General features: G+C 43.4%; 2 long non-coding RNA genes across 4 annotated transcripts; one reads left to right on the plus strand and one right to left on the minus strand.

The window, feature by feature from the left end:
- Positions 1–3293: 3293 nt before the first annotated feature.
- On the minus strand, positions 3294–13267 carry LOC142053352 (uncharacterized). The gene is made up of 3 exons (XR_012659192.1): positions 12879–13267; positions 4915–4998; positions 3294–4097 (listed from the first exon to the last, which is right to left on the minus strand). It is a non-coding gene; the product is annotated as an uncharacterized LOC142053352 (long non-coding RNA).
- Positions 13268–13515: 248 nt separating this feature from the next.
- LOC142053356 (uncharacterized) lies at positions 13516–22925 on the plus strand. 3 transcript variants are annotated; one of them, XR_012659194.1, is made up of 5 exons: positions 13516–13737; positions 18896–18992; positions 19392–19485; positions 21053–21148; positions 22467–22925. It is a non-coding gene; the product is annotated as an uncharacterized LOC142053356 (long non-coding RNA). The 3 variants fall into 3 exon arrangements; XR_012659193.1 differs by lacking the exon at positions 13516–13737 and adding an exon at positions 15113–18385; XR_012659195.1 differs by lacking the exon at positions 18896–18992 and having other exon boundaries at positions 13517–13737.
- The last annotated feature ends 157 nt before the right edge of the window (positions 22926–23082 follow it).

The raw sequence follows: 23082 nt of genomic DNA on the forward strand, positions 1-23082 counted from the left end.
AGCCACATTTCTCTCTTCCTTTATCATGTTCATTTCAAAAGCAGTGGGAGTTTCATCTCAGACAGGAAATTGCTTCGTCTTTTTCTTATGAGCCTTTTGGTTTTAGGTCTAATTTGTCTGTCACAATCTTGATATCAGAAGGATTTTTTTTTTAACTGCATAAAAGATGTCCAAAGGTCTGAATCTAAGCTGTTCAGTTCCCCTGCAGGTGTTCTGTCTAGGCGTTCTGCTATTTCTAACCAGTGACTGTACAACAGGGTAGTAGTCTGTGTCCAGGCCTCCTGTGAGATACTTCTAGAAGGTCAGTGATCAGAGTGCATTCTGCCCAGGACTCAGATGACTCTTGGAGCAGTGCCTGAAGATCTGTATTCTGGTTATCTCCTGTGCATCTGCATGCAGCCTCATCCATGCTTTCATGAATCTAAAATCAGATTTTACCACACAAATTTCACCACTAGAGCTGATGGGGGTCATCTGGCACACTGATACTATGCGCAGCATAGTGGGTTTTTTTCTGAGGACCTTCTCCTGTGCTGGATGGTAGCTAACTGCTACTAAACTACTAACTGCACTAAAAATGGTGTAGCATTTTTATGGAGTGCACACCAACTCACCGGAAGAAAAAGTTAGTGTATGCATAGTGGGTGATCTTTGAGAGACACAAGCATCCTACTTGTTTTTCCTGTTAATTGGTGTCTACTATGTATACGTTCCTGCAGCTGAGAGGAACTGAAATGCTGAGCATGAGAGGAGAGAGGATCTAGAACGTGACAGCTTTGCGTATGGCAAGGGAAAACCCTCCTGTCTTACATGGTAGAGAGAAATACAACCATGTAAGAACCAAGGTTACTAAAGTAACAGATGTGTGCATTTACTTCCTTTCTGCCATTTCTGTTATTAGTCTTCTGAAATGTCTGATGTTTTAATTTCCTACAGAGTAGGAACTGAAATGGAACAGTTTTGTCATGTGTATGTTCATGTGAGAGGGCAGGTTGTTGAGTATATGCTGAGAAACCCAGATGTTCCTTGGTCTTGGGTTCTGTGCACACCTATGAACATGTTCATTGGTGAGAACTCCAATGCCTGTCAGGTTGTGCCTGCTGCTTTCCCCTCTTACACATTTACATTTTTAATGTGCTGAAGCAGGCTGTAGTGAAATGGTCCTGAAAACAAGGTTGCAAGACTTAAGCTTGGTATATTGTTTTCCTTATTTGAACCATGATCTGTCCTTTTCTTCATACAGCATAGACTGCTGTGGAAATGGTCTTAGTGGTTATGAAGGGAAGAGCTACCAAACTGGGGAGAAAGTCCAAGTCCTCAGGGGAGAATAGAGTGCACTGCTGCTCTACGTAGCAGGCAGCATCTGAGTTCAATAAAAGATTGGCAGTAGCCGTGGAAAACTCCTCAGAACATACGTGTGATGTGCTGATTTTGTTTTTAGCATATACACTCTATCTGTTTGGGTTTTTTGTATCTTCTGTATCTTCTCAGTTTCTTTTGAAGTTTCCGCTGCGGATTCCCATCCACTCTATACTGTTCCTTCTTTTTAATTCTGTCTAATAGCACAAATATAAAACCAGAAAACCAAGTTTATCTCAAGAAAAAGCCTGTCTAAAACTCTTAAAAGTTCTGCCTGTTTTGTCAACAACAGATGCACTCTGCTTTTTGCTGTACATTCACTGGCCCACAAGGCTTCGATAAGCAGCAATGATTAAAAGCAGCCCCTGAGGAGGAAGGTTCATATCCCACCATCACTGGAACCTGTACCTGTTTGCACGCATCTGCTGTGGCTGAGAGCCAGAGCTATGCAAGAGGAAAACTGGTAACAAATGAAAAACGGTGGAATGGAGTGAGGGAATAAATACACTTTTCAAACCCTGAGCATATCCTAGGAAAAAAGGGGTGGAAAAGAAATGCATAAAAAATACAAACTTCCAAATTCTTGTAGATGGCCTTTTTAAGCAATGCATAGAATTTGAGATATCACGTGATTTATTGAGAAAATGTCTCTATGAATAAAAACTTAAAAAGTATTTCAGCCCTCTGCAAAGGGCAGTAACTGCACTGAATGCTGCATGAACAGTCATGTGGTGACCAAGTCACGCACCACTTTCTCTCCTGGAAGGAAGCAGTGTAAATTCACATTGCCGAATGGAGACTGGTAACAGGTTTAGATTCTAGCAATGTGGTATCACTTAAACAATCCCCTCAGCTTAGCGAGCTGGTGCCCAAGGGAGCGCTTTGGCCAGTTGGGATGAAAGGTTAGGTGATTTACTGCTGAGGTGGAGCAAGAGAGGTCAAGGGAGACAACTGGGGTGCCACAGGGATCTGCCCTGGGGTGTGTTATGTTTAATATCTTTATCAGTGACCTAGAGGAGAAGGCAGAGTGCTTGTGAAGCTTTCAGAGTGGTTTTGGGGGATCTAAGAGCACCCTGCTGATGCTTGCAAGGAGGTTACTGAGAAGATGGGCCCAGGCTTTTCACAGTAGTGCATGGTGGGAGGAAGGGAGATAAAGTCAGAAGCTGAACCTGGGTGTAAGGCTGGATGCAAGGAGAAACTTAAACAACTGACCAGAATGGGATCAGTCAAGCAGTGGAACAGGTTGCCCAGGGAGATTATATAGTCTCCCTCGTAGATTTTAAAGAGCTAGCTGTGTAAAGCCTCGAGGGACTCATGGCTGACCCTACTTTGAACTGGATTTTGGACTAGACCCCCCTGAGGTCCCTTCCAGCCTGAATTATCTTATGATCCCATTCCTGTGACGGCATATCTTATGAAGTGGGAATCATGAAGTAGGAAAGCTTTCCCTGCCTTGGCAAATTTAGGTTACTCTGTTACAACTTTCAATTTTTATTCCACCTGCCATTTAGCATCACCATAGATGAATGTTAGCATAGTTTAGAAGATAACAAATATAAAGCTAATAGAAAAATTAAGATGAACCAATCTGACTTGTGATTGTACTTAATTGGGGGTTCAAAACAGCTTATCATACATTTGTGCATGTATGTATGCCGATACAGATCTGCATGTCTGCACACATGCAGGCAGCTTGAAATCAGATTTTTACTTCTAGCTGATTTCTAGTTATCAGTACCAGGAATGTATGCATTGTTGTGCTAATTTAAGTATGTTCTATTAGTACAAGTCATGTCGTATATTCAAGGCCTTGTATGGCCACGGGCTTAATTCATGGTTCTCCTAATCCACTGAGTACTAAATTCAAATCTCAAGACACTCTGGATCTGAATAAGTGAAGAACTACTTGAGCATAGTCAGGTTTGTTTAAAGAATTTTAAAATTCTTTAATGGACGATTGCCAACACTGAAGGCAGACTCAGACTGCTGGAGAAACATGTTTGAGGAATTGCACATCTGTCACAGGCAGCCAACAGGCACAGCCATTGGGCTCTGCTTTAAAATCTTCTACATGTTCTGAGAGTTTCTCCTGGGCTTGGTGGAAGAGCACCAGTGCACTGCTGCATGTGAGGATACTGCAACCTGAGACAGGTCTGGGCTGTTGCTGAAGAAAGGGGGCTCTGAGCTCCTGTTCAGCTGGTTCGTGGCCAAAGTGGACACATATTTCCAGCAAGTATGGGCAGCCCTGTGCAAGCACTGGCTGGCCGAGAGCACTGCTCCTCATAACAGCAGTTAGTGCAGGACAGAGCCAGAGACCTTGCTGTGAACAGCAGACATGTGCTCTGCCACGGCGAGGATGTGCCACAGGGCACAGATCCCGGCAGCTGTCCCTCTGACAGCAGCAGCCTCAGCCCAAGTGCAGCTCTGCAGGGGACCTCTCCCCAGGGCTGGGGAGATGGGCTTTTGCCCACAGGAGCAAGGTGGGCAGGTGCCTGGAGGGGTCTGTGTTGCCAAGGAGCAGGGCTGTGGGAGGAAGACAATGGCTTCACAGTATCATCGATGACAAAGATCAGCTAGACTGTCTGCAGGACCCTGCAGGTGCAAAAGCCTGAAACCCCCAAAAGCTGCACTCTAGGAGGTACAGGCAGAGTCTGTTGGGTGAGAAAGCAGGAATCCTACTACGAGGAAGGCTGGGAGCTGGTGTCCTTCTGGCCCCAGAATCATGGTTCCTGCTCCCCCTGCAGATCATAGGATCATAGAATCATTAAGATTGGAAAAGACCTCTAAGATCATCAAGTCCAACCATCAACCCAATACCACCCTGCCTCCTAAACCGTGTTCCAAGGTGCCATGTCTACATTTTTGAACACCTCCAGGGATGGTGATTCCACCACCTCTCTGGGCAGCCTCTTCCAATGTCTGAGCACACTTTCAGTAAAGAAATTTTTCTTAATACCCAATCTAAACCTCCCCTGATGCAACTTGAGGCCATTTTGTCTCATCCTATCACTAGTGACCTGGGAGAAGAGACCAACACCCACCTCACTACAACCTCCTTTCAGGTAGCTGTAGAGAGCAAATAAGGTCTCCCCTCAGCCTCCTCTTCTCCAGGCTAAACAACCCCAGCTCCCTCAGCTGCTCCTTACAAGACTTGTTCTCCAGACCCTTCACCAGCTTCACTGCCCTTCTCTGGACATGCTCCAGCACCTCAATGTCTGTCTTGTAGTGGGGAGGTGAATTTTTTCAAAACTGAACACAGTATTCGAGGTGCAGCATCACCAGTGCCAAGTACAGGGGCACAATCACTTCCCTCCTACTGCTGGCCCCACTATTCCTGATACAAGCCAGGATGCTGTTGGCCTTGGTCACCTGGGCACACTGCTGGCTCATGTTCAGCTGGCTGTCAGTCAACGCACCCAGGTTCTTTTGTGCTGGGCGGCTTTCCCATGGTGACCCACCATCAGGTGATGGATCAGGTTGGCAAGCAAAGTAAAATAATAAAATAAGGCCTGAAAGGAGCCAATTTTGAGAGTATACAGTCAGAAAAGTAAGTACCTGCAGTGGAGCTTTATGGGGCAACATCTCATGCCTCTTCTGGGAAATCAGAACAGCTGTGTGCCTCTCTGAAGTGCCTGTACACTAATGCACATGACATGGAGAGCAAAGAGGAGAAATTAGAGGTCTGTGTGCAATTGCAGGGTTCTGATCCAATTCAGATCATAGAGATTTGGTGAGATAGGTCCCATGACTGGAGTGCCACCATAGATAGATAAAACTTTTTAAGGAAGGTTAGAACAGAAAGGTGAGGTGCCCTGTATGTGAGTGCAGCAGGGGTGCATGGAGCTCTGTATGGGATGGATAAGGAGCCAGTTGAGAGCTTAGGGGTCAGGACTTGCAGGTAGGCCAACACAGGTGACATTGTGGCTGTCTGCTACAGAGTGCCAGATCAGGAAGAAGTAGTAGCTGAGGCCTTACTCAGATGGCTGGAAGAAGCCTCATGTTTGCAGACCGTGGTCCCTGTGGGGGACTGGCTACCAGAGGTTCCTTCCAGCCTCAAGTATTCTGTATTACGGTCTGCCTTCTAGGAAACCTGCAATGAAAATACCAGTCATGGGAGCAAAGCACTAGAGGATTACATACGGAGTTGAGTGTTTGCGGCGGTTCAAGACACTTTGATGATATATCTCATTGTACAAGGACTAAGGAGTATGGGTATCTGGAGCTTGGCTGTGCCTCATCTGCCATCTTCTTCCCCTTTAACAGGGATGGCAGTGTTTTGGCTACTGCAATGTGTGTGGATGCTTATAGTGGAGAGAGCAGGTTAGACCTTCCCTTCTCTGTCATAGGAAGGTAAAATTTTAGCCCCTGCATCTTGAACAGAAACACTACATTGCTTTCTCTCCAGCAGACTTTTTATCCCTCTAAATTAGCCAAATCTGATGACAGAGCTGCTCTGCTGGCAAGAACAGGAGATAAAACGCTGATGGAGCAGCCTCTGTCACAGGAAAAAAGTTTTATTTGAACTCTTGGTTGATTTTTCACCCAGTCTTTTCCTATAGCACTTCAGACTCCCAGGAGTTACGTTCATGGGTAAACAGCGTGTTTTGTTAAGCAGACACAGTACCATAAGCAGGACTGTTTCCACTAACATGGGTTTCCCTAGGGATAAGTCTGCGTGTCCTTTCTCCATCATAGGCCTTATCTACTGAAGGAAAAAAACCCAAAACAAACCCAACAGGCCTTTTCCTGTGTTATATATGTAATAGTTATTGGCAAGGATTTTAACTTTCCTTCCCACAAGGGTGGCTTACGGTTTCTTCTAGGATGTGGGAGGTGCCAGTGTGTGTGTGATGTGAATAGCAGAAACCAGGTCAAGCACAGGAGTTCATGACTGGACTGGCATTTTTGGGGGAGAGAGATCAAAGAACAGAAAACTGGTTGTACTGGGAAACTCTACTGTACGTGAAAGACAGACCGCCTCCACTAAGTGGCCAGAAATGGGTGCCTAGGTGAGATAGAGGATAAAAGTATAGAGTAACTCCCCAAGTCATCCCTGTTGCTGTGAGCTATTTTCAGTCCAGAGGATTTCCTGAGAGCTTGTTGTGGTTTAACTGTTTAATAACTTGCAATGGATCTCTCTTCCAAGTCCAGTCCCTTTCAACCCACAAAAACTATGCATGCAGAGCACTCTGGCAAGGAGCTACTGTGTGAACTGCCGCTGGTTATGTGTTTCTGAATCTAGTTCCTATGGCCCTCAGTTGACCATCCCTGGTTCTGGTGGTGGAGGGCATGCTGAAAGTCAGCCCTTGACCACCCTCCTCATGCTACTTGGACCTTTACAATACTGCTTCAGTTATCTGTGTTTTGGGGTTTTTTGAAGGTTATAAATAAGCCATCCCATGTCTTTTGAAGGAGACAGCAAAGATCAAACTTTTCCAGTTCTGCTATTTCATTTTGACATGAGGAGACTGGAACCGCCCCCAGTTTTGGCATAGTGATGGTTCTTTATGCCTTCTGATAATTCCTACCACTGGCTTTTCTTCTCCAAGCACTGAGCTGCTGTTTTAATGAAAGCATCTGCCAAAATGCCAGTGTCTTGCTCATGAATGGTAACAGTCAGTTCAGAGTTTATCAAGAAAATTCCCTAGCTATGGGAGCAGTTTAATTCCTTCAGCAAGGATTGCAATCCTGTACCTTACCCAAGGAAAGTTTAAAATGGCAGAAAATGTGAGGAAGAGAGACAGTACTTTCTCGCACCTCTGTTTCCTTTAAATGCTGGCTCCTTTTCTTTTCCTTAGACAACTGAGACCTTTGCTTAGGATCATGAGCACCATCTAAGACTCAGGTGTCTGCACTGGTCATGGTGTAACAGAAGTAGGTAAGCCACTGCTTAATTACCCAAACCCGGGAAAGAATTTCTTAGTCCAAAACTGTTTCGTTTCCCATTTACCCTGTGCTCTTGTTAAATACCTTAAACCTATTAAATACCCCAGTAGCTCTAGTGCTTTGCTTACATGCAAATTTTTACAAAATGTTGCATGTTAAAGTTTACTTAGGCCTTGAAAAGTGTCTGCCACAACAGCTGCATTTGCCACTTGAATATCAACCTGGAATTTTTGTAGGTAACTGCTTCTTTCCATTTACTCTTCTATTAAAAGATGACTTGACCAATTTTGCAAACCAACCTCTGCATACACCAAAATCAACAAGATGGTTTTTGTTTACAGTGGGAACAGAAAACTGCCCAAGAACAACCTGTATTTCACTGAAACAGCAGTCTGGTTTTTGTACCTATGGAAAGGGTGTACATTTTTCACTTGTGTGAACAGTATAGTATTTAATGAATTTAGTAGTTGGCAATTAGCTAGCAGCACATATAGAGTGACTGTAATACTGTGATAGACTGCTATGAGATAATCAAAAGCAAAACTGTGTAGGCTGGTAATACCTGAAGAGTAAAGACCTCACTGGTAGGGTCCCTCTGTTAGCAGGAGCTCCCAGTACTCGTGTTCAAAACAAACAGGTTTCTTCCTGGTTGACTTGTTTAAAATTTATGGTCAGCCCTGCAGCGTCTGATTCTTTAACTTAGGATTCACTTAGCCTGTGGTGCTGTTGTCTGCTTACACTTCTGTGTGTCTGTTCCTTGTTGTGTCGGCTTTTAATATGAATCAGATGGGCTTCATAGTCTTGATTTTTTCTTAAATATACATTTCTAAAGGTTCTTCAGAAACAGGCCTGATTGTGTGAATGACTTTATAGATGGCTGAATGTGACCAGCAAGGAAAAAGGTGCCAAATCCCCTTCCCTGCATTTCATGTTGCTGTAAACAATGCCTCAACATGCCCATGATTCTGTTGGGTAAGATGATGTCATGCTGATTTTTTTCTTGATTACATTAATACAGATGTGCACACCAGACTTTGAGAGACTTGAGAGCTTCATGCTGTAATCAGTGACAGAGAGGAGGACTGAGTCATAACGGCTCAAAATGTTTTGATAGTTTCTCTGAGGTTGAATAATATCTTCATGTTGGGATACCCTGTGGTTTATGGCAAGAGAGCGCTTGGGAGCCAACTCATGGTGGCCTGCTCTGGGGAGCTGCGCAGCTGCACCCCATTCTGGGGTGTCCCACTCACAGTTGCTGTCCTGAAATGGTGGCAGGAGGTTGCTCCCAAATGAGAGAGAAGCTGCATGAGGACATGTATCTGTGCCTTGCCCCTTCCTCACTTGAGCAACAGCTCGTGGCCCTTTGGGTCGGGCTTTGGGCAGATGCTGGCAGAGATGCTGGGCTGTTAGCACTGCACACGTTGCCTGAGCAGCTGTTCCTCATCTTCTCTGAGGGAAAGAGGCACTGGGCCAGGCAGAAAGCTCCTGCAGGCTGGGTCTGGTCTGCAGACCCCAGCTGGGCTCTGCTGAGCTAGCCCATCCATGCTGTAAAATTGTCTGCCTGTGCAAGATTTATATATTTTAATTATTATGGTTTGATGTGGGGTGTGTGGGTATAAATGATCACATTCTGAAAGTAGTTTCTGCTACTGTTTTGAACATCCGTATCTATAAATCCTAGACTGTTAACATGTATTAGGTTTGGCACTGTTTCTGAAGTGTTGCTTTAGATTAATGTCGATGCTGTATATGTATTGAATCTTATTTTTTTGATCCAGGAAATTAATGTTATCATCATGAGCAACAAATAGGCTCTTTGAAAAGGCGTAAGGCTGAATTATCCGTGTGGCTAGTGGGCGTTAACATGAACTGCTTTCTTCTCTGTTATTTTAAACCAGTGAGATTGCTGATAAGGGACTTTGAGTTAGGAGAAGAAAGATCAAGTTTGGTGCCTCCACTTTACAGGCAGGCATCCTCTCTTAGCTATGCATTATAGATCATAAGAAATAGTTTAAAAGCTCAATATGCAGACAAGGGAAATATATTCAATCATCTGATAATTTTGATTGCAGCGCTGTCATTTAAAACTTTGGTACTTTCAGGAAAGAATAAATATGGATGCTACAGAATCTGTATGGAAAAAAAAGGAAGTATAAGGCAAAACAGGGCATGTGCCCAAGGGCTTTAAATAGATAAACAGTGTGGCAATTAACTTGAATGGTAGGACAATGGCCCAGGGAGGTGTGGAAGGGAGCCGGAGCAATCATACATTCCTGGGTGCTCCTGGCAGAAGCTGATGAAAGAAGAATTACTGAAAGTAATTTAAATACTGACTTGTGCTCTGTGTAATTTCCATCTGACTTAGTCAAAGTTTCTTTTTACCCAGATTTTAGTCAAATCTGTGCACATTGTTATTCTGAAGAAAGATTATTTTCTCAAAGACACTGTTTACAGTTTGCAAGATGATCAAACAGATGGTTTAAATTTGTTCTGATGCTCTGTGTTTTTTCACAGTCTCTTTGTAAGTTAAATAAACTTGAAAATGATCTGTCTAGAACTGTGTCATTTCCCAGACGAGATAGCTGCTTGAGGACATGCCTGTCTTCTCTCTCCAGAGAGATAATCTCATCTTCAGTAAACAGCAATGACTGTGGTTCCCTGCCCTTCCAGGACTTTTGCTTCTCTCTCCACTCCCCAAATTGAACTCATGACCTTAATGCCTCCTACCATAGCTTCTAAAAGAGGTCCTTCATCATCCATTCTCCATGGACATTGTCCATGTCCTTTTCTCTTCTTGTTAAGTCACCCTGACAGTATGGATCCTGTCTGCTGTGCCAAGAGGGAACAGGGAAAAATCAGGCAGCATGAAAGAAGTGATATTCACAGTGTGACAGAAGTGATATTCCCACTGTGCAGCTATTCAGAAGTGCAGACATTTCCTTTTAGCATCCCTCCAATGATTCAAAGTCTCTTTTTCCTTGCTGGCAAAGCACCCACTGCAGCCCACAGATGATAGCCATGTGGGCCATCTTCTGAAGGGCTGAATGTGTAACTGTTTTTGCCACGTACAGGCTGAACGCTGGTTTCTGAACCTAGCTCAAGTTTGTTTGGACCAGCTGGTTTTAGTCCTCTGTAGTAGGCAGTGCTGCCATAGCCCCCAGTCTGCCTCTTATGCAGTGAATGCAGTTAACAAAGATCTTTTGAAGTGCTCATGGAAGCCTTGATTAACTAAACAGCTCCAGAAAACTTATTTGTGCATGACAAAACAGTGAAATTTTTTTCTTTTTATTTTTTCCATTTTGGGACAGAGCTGTAAACTCAGCCTCGATTTGCTGTGCACTGGAGACATTTTAATGATATATGTCTGTTGTCATTGTGCTGAGGCAGATCCAGGGGTAGATTCTCATCCTTCACAGAGTTTGGTGGGGTGGCGGGCTAATACCTTTCCATATTTAATTTAGGCAGAACAGAATTAGATTGTTACTGGATACCTTTGAACTTCTCTTCATAGTTGTCTCTAAATCACTGTTAGTACAACCAAATAGCCCTTCAAATCAACATAAAGAGTAGCTGAGGATATTAACCCAGTGGCTTTTCATCTTCTTTGCCTGGCATAGAAATTCAGTGTCAGGAAGGAGTATAACTACAGAAAAACTGAACGTTCCCTTTTCTTTCCACATCTTTTACTTCTTTCCAAGAAAAGGGAAAACAGATTGGCATCAAGATCTGTCTCGCTTTTTTCCTTATGTCCCTCTTTCCACACTTTATTTTCCTTTTTTTTTTTTGACTAAAATCAGAATCTTTTTTCTTTTCTGATATGTTTTCTGACAGTCTTTGGGGATACTATTGTGACAGAAATTTCATTGCTTCTTTCAGCAGCAGCAGAACAGTCAAAGTGGTGGTCCATGTATTCTCCCCTCTCCTGCTTTGGAAAAGGCCTCAGCAAAGGGGATCCTCCTGAGCCAAGGTAGTTTGAATGGCCAGTTCCCATGAGACCAGAGTAACAGCTCATAACTGGGATAAGTCTAGTGTAGACATTACTTATCCCATGCTAAATTACAATTTGCTATCACCTCTGTGTAAAATCCATGGCAGTGGGCATAGCTGATACCACAGTGGTTTGGGAAAGTTAGTAGGCAAAATAAAAAAAAATTCATTTTCAGGATAGTGTTTGCAGTGAGAAGATCAAGGTATGTTCTTTGTAAGCACCTGTTTTTTAAATGGTGGTGTATTTTTTACATACTTGTGTAACCACATTTGTACATCTATGAATTTGGGCTCTGCAACTAGCTGTCAGTTCACTGCAGGTTTGGACATGTTACTGTCTGCTCATAGAGACAGCAGGACCTCCTTGTGTATATAGGGGTTGGGAGTGCTGGGAGGAAATGTTGGGCTATAACCATCTTTAGCTTTATCTTCTGGTGTCTCTTTCTGTCTCTGTGAAAGAATAACGTAGCCAGTCTTGCAGGTGGCATAGACAACATAAAACATATGCTACTTGTTTTGGTGATTTCCCGGTTTCATTAGGCTGGATCTCCAAATGACAAAAAATGTCTTCAGTTCACAAATACAATTCACATATATAGAGGAAAAGTATCCAATAAAATTATGTTCTGATCCAGAGAGGGAATGAAAACAAATATATGCAAATATAAACATTTTTGTGCTTCAGTTGACCTTTTCCTGTCAGCAATAAGTACAGATCCCATAGTACTCATGGCGTAGGAGAAAAGATCCACAGTGGTTCCTGCAGCTTTTATAGTTTAATAAGCCTGTGATCATGAAGTCTTGCACACATGATGCTGGTGCTAGACCCTGGCCAAAGCCTCTCCTGAGGGGTATGGCCTGCCAGAGCTGCCTGGCAAAGGTGAGCCCTGCAGGGATCACACCCTCTGTACATATCTCTGGGGTTATAATGCACCAGATCTCTCAACCAATGTGTGTGCTTTTTTGTTTTTGGTTGTTGTTTTTTTTTTTTTTTTAAATAATCCTATTTTTGTTCTGTCACAAATAACTCATCTTGGTCATTTGGGCCAATGCTCCACTACTCTCTTGGGTGAGACCTTCATTGGGGAATTATTTTTGCATCCATGTTCCAAGATGAGCCCTGGTAAATGTGTAGTAACAGACAAACACTGTTGTAAGAGTTTCTGGTGTAATCTAACGTGACAGGAGAGCAAAGGGATGTGAGGAAAGCTAATGGGAATGCCATTAGGACCACTAGTTAGAGAAATGCTGCTCTGAGCTGCATTTCTTATGTGTTTATAAATGATCAAGGGATTTTCATGGGCTGCCTGCCTAATGTGTTCAAGGACCTATTAGGGATGTAAATTAACAAGGATTTTAATGCAACACTAATAAACTTCTCAGGAATGGACGTTTTCACATTTCCTAGGTAAATATTTATGAGCTCATGAGGTAATTCTGGTCTGGAGCAGGTTTAGTGCTACTAAACCAAAATTAAACTAAATTCATAAAGAGCAGCATGTTATGTTTCTGGTGAGGAGAGACTGGATCAGGTGACAGGGGCCAAAGGATGTGGTAGTAGTGTCAGGGCTGTGAGTCCCTGAAGAGAAAGAAAAAGCTCCAAAAGAAGAGTGATCGTGGCTTGAAGGTGCAGGCGAGCAACTTACTGCGTTAAAGGTGTATTTGAAGTAAAACTCTGCGAATCCCAGGATTAAAGCTACTTTGCTTGATCTTGTGGCTGTTGACACCGTATTGTTTGTTGTTGTTTTAGAGGGTTGCTGACTGCAGCTCGCATCACCGTTTCCGAGATGACTGCGACGAGGAGGTGGGCCGGGGGAGGCGGAAGGCCCGTGTGCTACTGCTGTTCTTTGCCACGTGTGTGGTGTGGCCGCCTTCCCGCCCATTGCCCGGACGCCGCGGCCTAGCGCCGGGGGAAGGAAGGAAGGAAAGGCGACCGCCGTGCAGCGGCGGGCGGGGGAAGGAAGGAAGGAAGTGGGACGGCCGTGCAGCGGCGGCCCCGGCCCGCTCCCCCAGAGCGGGCGAGCCCCGGAGGGGAGCAAGGGGCGGCGGGGTGCGGGTGCGGCCGGCGGCCGGCAGGTGGCGCCGCAGCCCCCGCGGCGGGAGCGGCGGGAGCGGGGCTGGGGGGAGGGGGCGCCGGGCCTCCTGTCCCCTGAGGTAATAACGGTGGCCTGAGAGGCAGCCGCTGAACCGGCTTTCTACGGGGAGAGTCGGAGGTCTTAAAACGCGATGTGCCACGGGTAAAACTTTACTACAAACTTTAGAAAACTCCTGTGTGTCTAACGCGTTTCTTTCCCTCCCCAAGACGTGTAGCACACGCCTTAATGTCTGCCGGTACTGCAGCAGGGAGGACCGAGAGTGAAAACGTCTCCCAAATATTCCACCCATTCTTGTCATGCGCTGCTCCACTACCACCTTAAAAACCGTCTTATCACATTTTCAGTGCTTTTATACATGTTGCAAGAGACACACGCACCTGCAAACTGTGAGACAGTGGCTGTAAGTTAGGTGAGGCAACCCCCCCAACTGGCTTCTCCCGTCCTTGAGGCTTTTAGAGTCTCACGTGTGCTGAGGTCTGTGTGCTCCTGGGTACAGGCTTGGGTGAAAAAGGTTGGAAGTAGGAGGTGCACAGCTTTCAGACTGGGATATTTGTACATAAAAAGATGTTATCTTTGTACGATGCTTTCTTTTCTTGAAAGCTGCTGATCCATCTAGCACCCAGTGTGTTATATTAACTTCAATGGCTCTGGTTTGTAGAGCTGTTTTGCTTTCCTTAATAATGCTAAGGGGGGAGGAGTGAGTGAGTGATGTTTGTTTCCATTTTTTCAACAAAAAGCAAACAACACATTCAAGGAAATTAAAACTGACTTGAAAAACATAACCTTGAAGCAGAATGTAGAATGTACATATGTAGGCAATAGACGGGGAAATTGCAGGTAAGTTCATTTATCACATATTGCAAATATACGCATGTTATCAAGTACAGCTATCCAACGTATCACATCACTATTTGGCTTTATAATATGCAAGCACATGATTTCCATTTTAAAAAATAAAATCTGCAGGGCTGTCACCGTAAATTGCTTTTAGTTGCTCTTCAGAGTAGAAGCCTTTTTCATAACTTTTCCTCTAGTTCACTGACTTTTCTGTTTCTCCTTGTCGTCTCCTATTTTGTCTAATACCATAAGGAAAAAAAAGTCAAAGTGTATATGATTTTCAGACTAGAAAGAAAACCTATGAAGTACAGTATTTCCCAAGAAAATATATGAGCAACTAGATTTCAGAAAACGAGCAACCAAACCAGATCTTGGAAATACCTTGTCATTCTTCAGATTGACCTACCCACGGTGACTAAAACTGCAAAGATAATGTACTGTCTGGAAGTCACTTGTACAAGTTCATCCCTGAAATCCCCGTTCTCCTCACAGGAAAGCAGTGGAAGAGGGAACCAGAGGAGGGACAGGTTTGTGTGGGTCCAGAGGGACCACTAACGGTCCTGTGTGCGAGTGACCAAGCATAGGTTGATGCTGACCTGTTCTGAGGTGCTACTGGTGATAGTGACATGCTGTTTTCCACAGTGGCAGTACAGGATTCAGAAGACTGGCCATCCCCTCTCAGTAGGGGTGGCTGAGAGAAGTCCCTATGCTGAGATGGTCCTTCCTGGGTTTTCAAAGCAGCACAGTGCTGTGGTAGAGGCAAGGGCTCTGCTGTCCTTGTGGGAGGCCCCAGATGTGTTAGATTAGAGCAGATCTTCTATGTGGAGATGCTCGGCCCTCCCCACAAAAGCACACTGGAAGCACTTAGCTTCTGTGGCTCTGGGAGCCTGCCTGCCCCCAGCCTGAGTGTGGACAGACTTGCAGGAAGTGAGATACAGTCCACCTTTCCACATAAAGGAGTGAAATCAGCCCTACAAAGGCCATGAGCAGGGAACAATTCCTCTGTGCCGGTGGTGTGGTGGACCCTTCTGGTGTTACTCTCTGGAATTCAGAAACTTGTTCATGCTTTTTGTATGCTGTTAATCCTGTCCTGTGGTGGGGATATGAAGGGGGCAGAGAGAAGAGCTAATTACCCTGACTTCATCTCTGCCCAATTTCCTCACTGATTAAACAGGGCTGACACATGCTTTGTATGGAGATTAAAGCTACTTTGTCATAGAAAATTGTAATTAGGGCTGATCATCTAGTTCTGCAGAGGCTCCAGTAAGCCTAGTGGTAGCTCCAAAGAGCCCAGTGGCTCTTTGATTTGACATGCATGGCAGAACCCTGAATATAGTGATAAATCCAACAGGCCTTTTAGCTGGTTGAAAAGAAAATGGCTAGATGTTTAGCTGGTTAAAAAGCAATGGCTAGATGTTGGGCATCTTAGTGTCAGAAGCTCTTTCGAGAAAGCAACACTTTTAAATTAGTGTTTCTACCTTTCTGGCCTATTTTCATCAATGAATCTAAGGAAGATGGAAGTGAGTGAGGAATAAAATCTGTATGGACAGAAGTTAGCTTTTCCAAAGCAGTACCACATACAAGGAAAATTAAAATAATGAAACTTTAGAAATATTATATTTTTTCTTTCTTTTTTTTAAATAGGAAACATCAGAGTCAGTGTTGGGTTCATGCGTGATGGCAGGTTGTGATGGAGTGGAACTGAACCCAGGGCCTGTACGTGCTGTGGGACTGCATTCCTCACTCCTTCATTGCCTGTACTCTGGATGCTGGGTTCCAGCACTGTGACAGGCCTTTCATGAAGGACCCTTCAAGTTGTGGTCTCCAGTCAGGTTGTGACCCAGGAGTAAGATTCATTTCTCATTTAAACCTTCGCAGGTTAAGCTTAACTTGTCTCTCTCTCTAGATATGGGTCACAGCAGAACTCTGGAGTGCAGCACACACCAGGGAGTCCTGCAGAGGCAGGACTCTTGGGCTGACCTCTTTTGGGCTAGTGCTGGCTTTCCTCCTTGTTTGTTTCTTAGCAGCAGGTATGAAGGGACTGGCTGAATTGGTCTCTAACTTTGAGATGAATAATTAGCACAGTTTGGCAGGTGCAGGCAGCTGCACCTGCCAAATGTAATTTTTTAAAAGCTGCCTGGGGTCTTCTGTCCCCTAGTGTTTGGCTCCATCACAGGTTGACTGTTAGCAAAGATGATGCCTGTAGTGTACACAAAGCTTGGGTAGAGAAGAAAGATGACCTGCAAAACTGACAGCACTCACAAACTGCAGATGCCTTTCCCACATCTCCAGTGACTCAAAGCCAAGGTCTGGGCTCAAGTGTGTCAGCAGCACTCCTCACTGCCACGTATGGAGGGCGTGCCGCTTCTGTGTTCAGTGTGCTACTACATAGGTAGCAGCAGTGTTCCTTTTGTTATAGCACAGTGCTACTGACACCTGCGCACTCTTCTGCTGCGACCTCCTCGGTCCTTTTCAGAGCTGCTGCTTAGCAGGATCCTGTTCCCCAGCAAGTGTGCTTCTATTCTCAGGCACATGACCCTGTGTTTGTATGCATTGATTCTCAGTCAAAGGTGAGCTTCTGTCAACCTCTGGCTTTGAGCAAGATGAGAGAGCACATTGACAATGAGCAATGCTCATTGACTTTAAATAAATAATATCACTTTTAGACTGGATTGCAGTGGCTCCTGAGCTTGCTGGGAGCAAAGTCCACTTTATAAGCTCCAGCTGAAGCTAAAATGAACAGTTTGAAGTGCTCCTTTGCATCAAGTCTATCTTCTCAATATAAAAGAGAACGAAGAAAACGAGCAAGAGAAATGTTTTAGGTTCCCATGCAGAAGACAAGAAGTGCAATCTCCCTCTCATTTTCTCTTCTGGTCAGGTTGTTCTGTTCAAGACACGATACAGAGCCAACTTAGAGCTGAGCAATTCCCATTTCTCAGAGGTGAAAAGGTCTGAACAGAAAGGGCCATCAGAAATGGCAAGATACCAAGTGAGACATATTGAGTACCAAATGAACCATAGGCTCCCTCACCTCCTGTGTGCTCAGTCCTCTGCCTGTTGAAGTGAAACGGGGTAGTGTTGAAACACTGAAATACACTGACCATTTAAGCCCCAAATCTTATGCTGAGGGGACTGCGCACCCCAGGCTGATAGGTGAGTACTCCTCAACATGCCAGGGCTCGGTTAAAGTGAAGCCAGGAACTGCTTCACTTTAAGTAAGTGTAAGTACACTTACAAGTGTGCTTGTAAGGTCAGCCCCTCTTCCTGTAAGGAATACAGTTCTGTGCTGACTTATTAAGGAGGAGAACCACAGGGTTTGTTGTAATGTTACTGGTTAACAAAGTTCAAGGGGGAAAAAGGGCAATAGGGATGGGATGATGATGAGAAATAGCCTGAGCAGCAGTTGTGACCTCCCAGGCCAACTGGGCTAACGGGGAGGGAGCTTGCAGGAGCACAAAAATGCTCACGTTAGACCAGGCTTTTCTGATGAGCTGTTTACTTGCTCTGCTGAATGCCTTTGGCCAGTTTTAACCTTGAGAGTATGCCTGCCTCGTACCCTGCTTTGATCTCTTTCCTTCTGAGTCAAAACACAAAGATGTTATTAAGATAAATTAGTAAAGACAGCTCAGGAACTGGGTGGGAAATGCTGATCATCTCCCCTGGCGAAAAAGTAATCGCCGTGCTCAGTCAATTCAGAGTAGGTAACAGTCCTGAATGACTGCTTTGAAACATGGGAAAACAACGGTGCTCTATGAATTGATTGTATTTGGCCTAATAATAGAAGACCTTTGGAGGGAGTGCTAGGAATGTGCGGTCCTGAACAGGCTAGCATGGGCTGACTAACCTTCATGCTGTAACATTAAATGACTTCTGTCTGTGCAGGCCTGGTTTCATTAATTGTCATAAGCAAAGGAGTGGAAATGCTCTGGAGAAAAATGCTGCATAAAGTCTAGTAAAGAAAAACACATGGGAGTGTCTGAATTATGTGGTAATTTCCATTTGAGAGCAGCCCTCAGGAATGATTTGTTCTTGAGCAAAATGAATGAAAGGTACTGTTTGGGCTTTTTGTGCATGCAGTGCCTCTGTGCTGAGATAACAGACCCATTTGGGAGCTCGTAGGTTAAGCTGGTTAACTTGAGCAATTAGAGATTACAAATATCCTGAAAAGAGAAGATGAGTTCAAGAGTTGTTCTGAAGACAGAGAAGATTAATAGCATCAGGTATTTAGAAGATTCAGATAATAATTTCTCTAAGAAAGCTCTGATTTAGACTCAGCCTACAACTATAATTCAAACCACTTGTATAACAGCTACACTTTCAGTAATTTCTACTTCTAGAATAATCACTAATAGAAACAATCACCTATTGCCATTTCTCCTAAATGCTACAGTAAAGAATGCTTTGCATATTGCCTATTTACAAAGATCAGTGTAAATCTGAGATATAAAATAGAGTAATTAACATACAGTTGCTGTGATTTTTATAATTTATGAAAGTCCATGAACATTTAACGGTGCCTGCAGACCTGAAGGGCATACATCAGAAACAGCATGAAACACGAGGGTACATTGCAGAAAACAGGACGGTGTAGTATATAGCAATGTTCATAAATTTGTGTTGAGCCTACTAGGAAATCTAACCCTGTTAAACAAAAAAAATGTGAGGGTTTCACGGGGTTGTGGTTTTTTTTTTTTCCTGTTGTAACTCCAAGGCTCTACTTTGACTTGCAGGCCTGATGAAAAGCTGCGTTCCAGAGATCAGTGGATAGAAGGCCTAAGCATCTGCATCAAAAAACTTGTGCTGTAGAGAGTAGTGTGGAGTAACTGTGTATGTAGGCATCTCTGTATTTTTGTTTTAGAGTGAAATAGAAGTGACAGTGTAATTGGGAGCTGGAATCAGTCAGGATAGGGGGAACCCAGAATTTGAGGAAATTGTCTCTGGAAATCAATTAAATTGGGCATGTTTGTGACCTCAAGCTTTCAGTTAAACATAGCTGGATTTTCATTGGCTTCAAAGTTCTATTCAGTCTGGTCTAAAATGAAGATTAAGTAAGCTGAGCACAAGCAGGATGTGTTTCCGAGGCATAGGAGTTGCTGTAACAGTGTGGTAGGGAGCTGCACAGCAGGAGCTGGTTTGAAGCTGGTAAGGTCAGGACTAAGGGAAGAACAATGAAGGAGCTACAGCATGAAATGTTATGATTTCTCCCTCCTTATTCTTTTGTCCTAGGCTTTTCCCAGAAGGATGCTGATGAAAAGCACACCATCCCAATGTTCACTTCCAGAACATGATTGCCTTGTAGTAGAAAATGGGAGTAAGGAAGGCAGGGCAGCTTCTTTCTTGCAGCTCATCCTGCCATACACACAGCACTTGCTTCAGGTGACTGTTCACTGGGGTCTAGTGTTCAGGGCTGATGCAGCATTACAGTGCAAGTTAAAAGGGTCTATGTCAGAAATTACAAAACCAGCTTGGAGGCGACTTTTGTGGATAATAAAATAGTAGCTTGCATTTAAACGGTTCGTATTATCTATAGCTGCTGAACTGCTTTGTCATAAGTGATGATACTGCCCCCATTTCACAGAAGGAAGATCAATCCCAAGTCATAGATTACCAGTGACTTTCTCAAGGTCATGCAAGGAACTCAGCTGGCTCTCAGCAAGACAAGCCAGTTAAACTGGCTTCTAGGCCTAGGGGCCTATTTACGGCTCAAGCCAGCTCTTGCTCCTGAAGGAACACTTTTCTACATGCTCTCAGCTGGGCTAAAGTGTGTGGAAAAAACAGTCACCAGCAAAAGAAACCTTAAAAGTATTCTGTGGGGTTTTTTTTTCCCCCTTTAAAGCACACTGACTTTCTTCAAGGTAGGAAGGAAACAGTATTGTCGCCAGTTAACACAGCTACGTCAAGATAGATACAGCTGTTACTAGAAGCGATGAGAAGTTAATTACTTCCAAGTAAAAAAGAAGTGACTATGAAGAGAAATCTGAAGGGGCCAATTCCCTTCTCTGGCTGTTTGTGAGGCATTGTGACTATGTGGTGGAGCTTATAGACTACATTTGTAGGCTGTCATGCATCCAATCTTTGTGTAGCCCTGTAGCTCAGTATTTACTGTATTCATGGTAACACACATTGCTCTTGTTTGTAACAGGCCAGAGGTTTTGCAGGAGCTCTGTACGGCCTCAGGATGAAAGGCTTTGTCTGGGCTTGCCTCAGCCTGCCTGGAGCTTTGCTTTAGCTTGTTTAGCTGCAAAAGCAGTTTCCTAATGACCAGGTGACTGTTACACAATTTGTTCTACTTGCACTTAGCTTTGTACAGTTGTGTGATATAACCATAATTTTTATCTAGCTGAGAGTAACAAGTAGTTATTTTATGTAGAATGAAGAATGTAGGACCCTAGCAAAATGATGCAGCATAGAGGACTGTAAACATGGTATCATACAGAAGCCTCAAAAGGAGAGCTGCTGGGTGCACTACAGGCAATTACAGATACAAGATGCCAGTAGAGGGCATGGGATGATACTTGAGGCCCCAGAGCTATAAACAATGCATCAGTGGTCAATTACTAATAGTTAAATAAAGGCAGACCTAGGAACTGGGTAGAACTGGTTTTAGGGGTAACAAAGAGTAAAAAGAGAAAGTATCCACTGTACATAAAACCTAATTTATAGTCTCACGCCAGCCACCTTAGGATCTAGGTGGGCAGAGAGATGTGTATAACAGTTTCACCTGCACCATTATTGAGGCTTAATCTTTCTTTTTTTTTTTTTTGCTTCTTTTTCTATAATAATTAGATTAGGAGTAATAATTCAATTACCGTGAGTTAAAATTTGAATTACAGTATCAATACGTTCTTGGCTCTGCTCATAAGTTGTGTTTCTTTTGTTCATACCAGGATTTTGGCTGTCACACTTTGAACAAAGTGCATCCAAATATCTTCCTAAAAAGATTGTCATCGCACATTCAAAATACCCAGCATAGAGATATGGAGGTAAAATAGCTCAGAAATTTCCTAAAGTCAATACTACGTGTTTTCTTTAGGTATTTATTTACCAAAAAAAAGCCCCAAAACCAACTTACTTGTTCTGTAGGAAGTGAAGCAATGTAAAAAAATTCTGAAAAGGCATCCCTATGATTTGGCTGTTTCAGTCAGATTTATTTCTTTTACCCAGGAAGTTTGTTACCAGTACTTCTATAAGCTTTGCAGAATCTTATTTATGCCGTATGTTTTTTGGGGAAGGGAAGATGAACGGATCACTGGTTATTAAAAGAAGACCTCAGAAGTAATTTGTTTTTGATTCATCCGTTACATACAGTAAATATTTCATTCAGATATTTCATGAGGCTCTATTCAAAATATAATGTGCAGTATTTCGTTTTGCATCATAACATGGATATGCTACAAGAAACTTGCAATACAAGAACATTTATTGTTGGTTTTAGAATATTATTTTAATCAAATGCCTTTATAAGGAAGAATGGCACATGTACTGTGACTTTATTTTCCCTGAGCAAGTATGAATATTAACATACCTTGTCATAAAACAAGCCTCCAATTAAAAAACATTTTATATGTAATTTACAATAACCTGGTGGATTTATTGGAATATGCCCTCATTTTCTAGTTCAGTTTAAATATACCTCTTGAAAAATCTTCTAGTACATTAGTCAAATCGCTGTAAGTGAAATTTTAATTTTATTAACTTTGATGACAAATTTGATTCAATATAGAGAGATCTCCATAACTGAGACTTTGGTTCTAATTCTGATTCCGCAGCTGTTGGTTATCAAGTAATTTCCCACTAAGATACAGCATGAAAATTGTACCGCTGAGGAATATGCATTCTGAGCACTTGAGTACTCTGAGAAGCAGAGTTCTGGATTGATTTCTGATGTCTAACTTGCAAGGTCTTGTGATGTGAGATCCCATTTCCCCATCAGATTTACTCCTGCAAGCATCTTGGGTTTTGAGCTGCAGCTCAAATTTCTTGTCTGAGTTATGGTACCAGGCTTGCTGCTTTGTACTGCAGTACTGGGACTTTGGCCCAGAGAAAGTAGGACAAGCAGTGATGGGAGGAGATTTGGATTTACCAACAACATACCATGTCTTTGCAAATTACAGGACTGCACAAGTTAGCTTAAGAGCCCATAAAGATAAAAAACCAAGGTGAGACGGTGTCCAGCCATTCTCATTAGCTATTTCTGACACTGCCTAGGAAAATGTCATTAAGGACTGCGTAGTGGTAGGTCATATGAAACTATCTTGCATTAAATGAACCAGTGCCTTTTCTCCCTGCCTGTCCCTGCAGTACTTGTCTGATTGCCTCTGGGAATGGAGTTTATCAGCTCTTACCTAGCTCTCACGTGCTGCCATCCTGGACGACAAAATGTAGCTGGAAATGAAGATGTCATTTGAGAAGTATGAATTTTCATTTCTCGGTCTCTCTCCCCTTCCCCTGCCCCAAAGGTTTATGTGGCCTGCAAACATCTTCACGTCTGAAGAATATCTTTACAACATCTATCACCTTGCTGAACGCAAAGGAAAAGATGAGTCCCCTATTGCTAAGCAGAGATGGCAACTCCATGGTAATTATGCTGAGGATCCATGTGTGTACTCTTAAAAAGAACTTTAGTATATTCAACACATCTACCTAATAACATTAAATTATTTCTGGTTTTGCTGTACTTACCATTTACTGTAAAAATGTAGAGATGATCACGTAATGACAGAAAATGTAGTTTAATAAAAGGATTGAAGCTACCTACGAGTTAAGAAAAAGTAGTTAATTTGCATTTTGTTATCTTCCCTGCTGTTCTTGATGCCATCTTCTGTACTGGAACACACATCCCTCCCTCAGACAGTCTCTGCCACCCTGTCACCTCTCTGTGTTGCTGAGCCGCAGGACAGTTCTTTTGGTGGGGCAG

The sequence above is a fragment of the Phalacrocorax aristotelis genome, chromosome 1 (genome assembly GCF_949628215.1).
Source record: "Phalacrocorax aristotelis chromosome 1, bGulAri2.1, whole genome shotgun sequence".
Classification (NCBI taxonomy): Eukaryota; Metazoa; Chordata; class Aves; order Suliformes; family Phalacrocoracidae; genus Phalacrocorax; species Phalacrocorax aristotelis.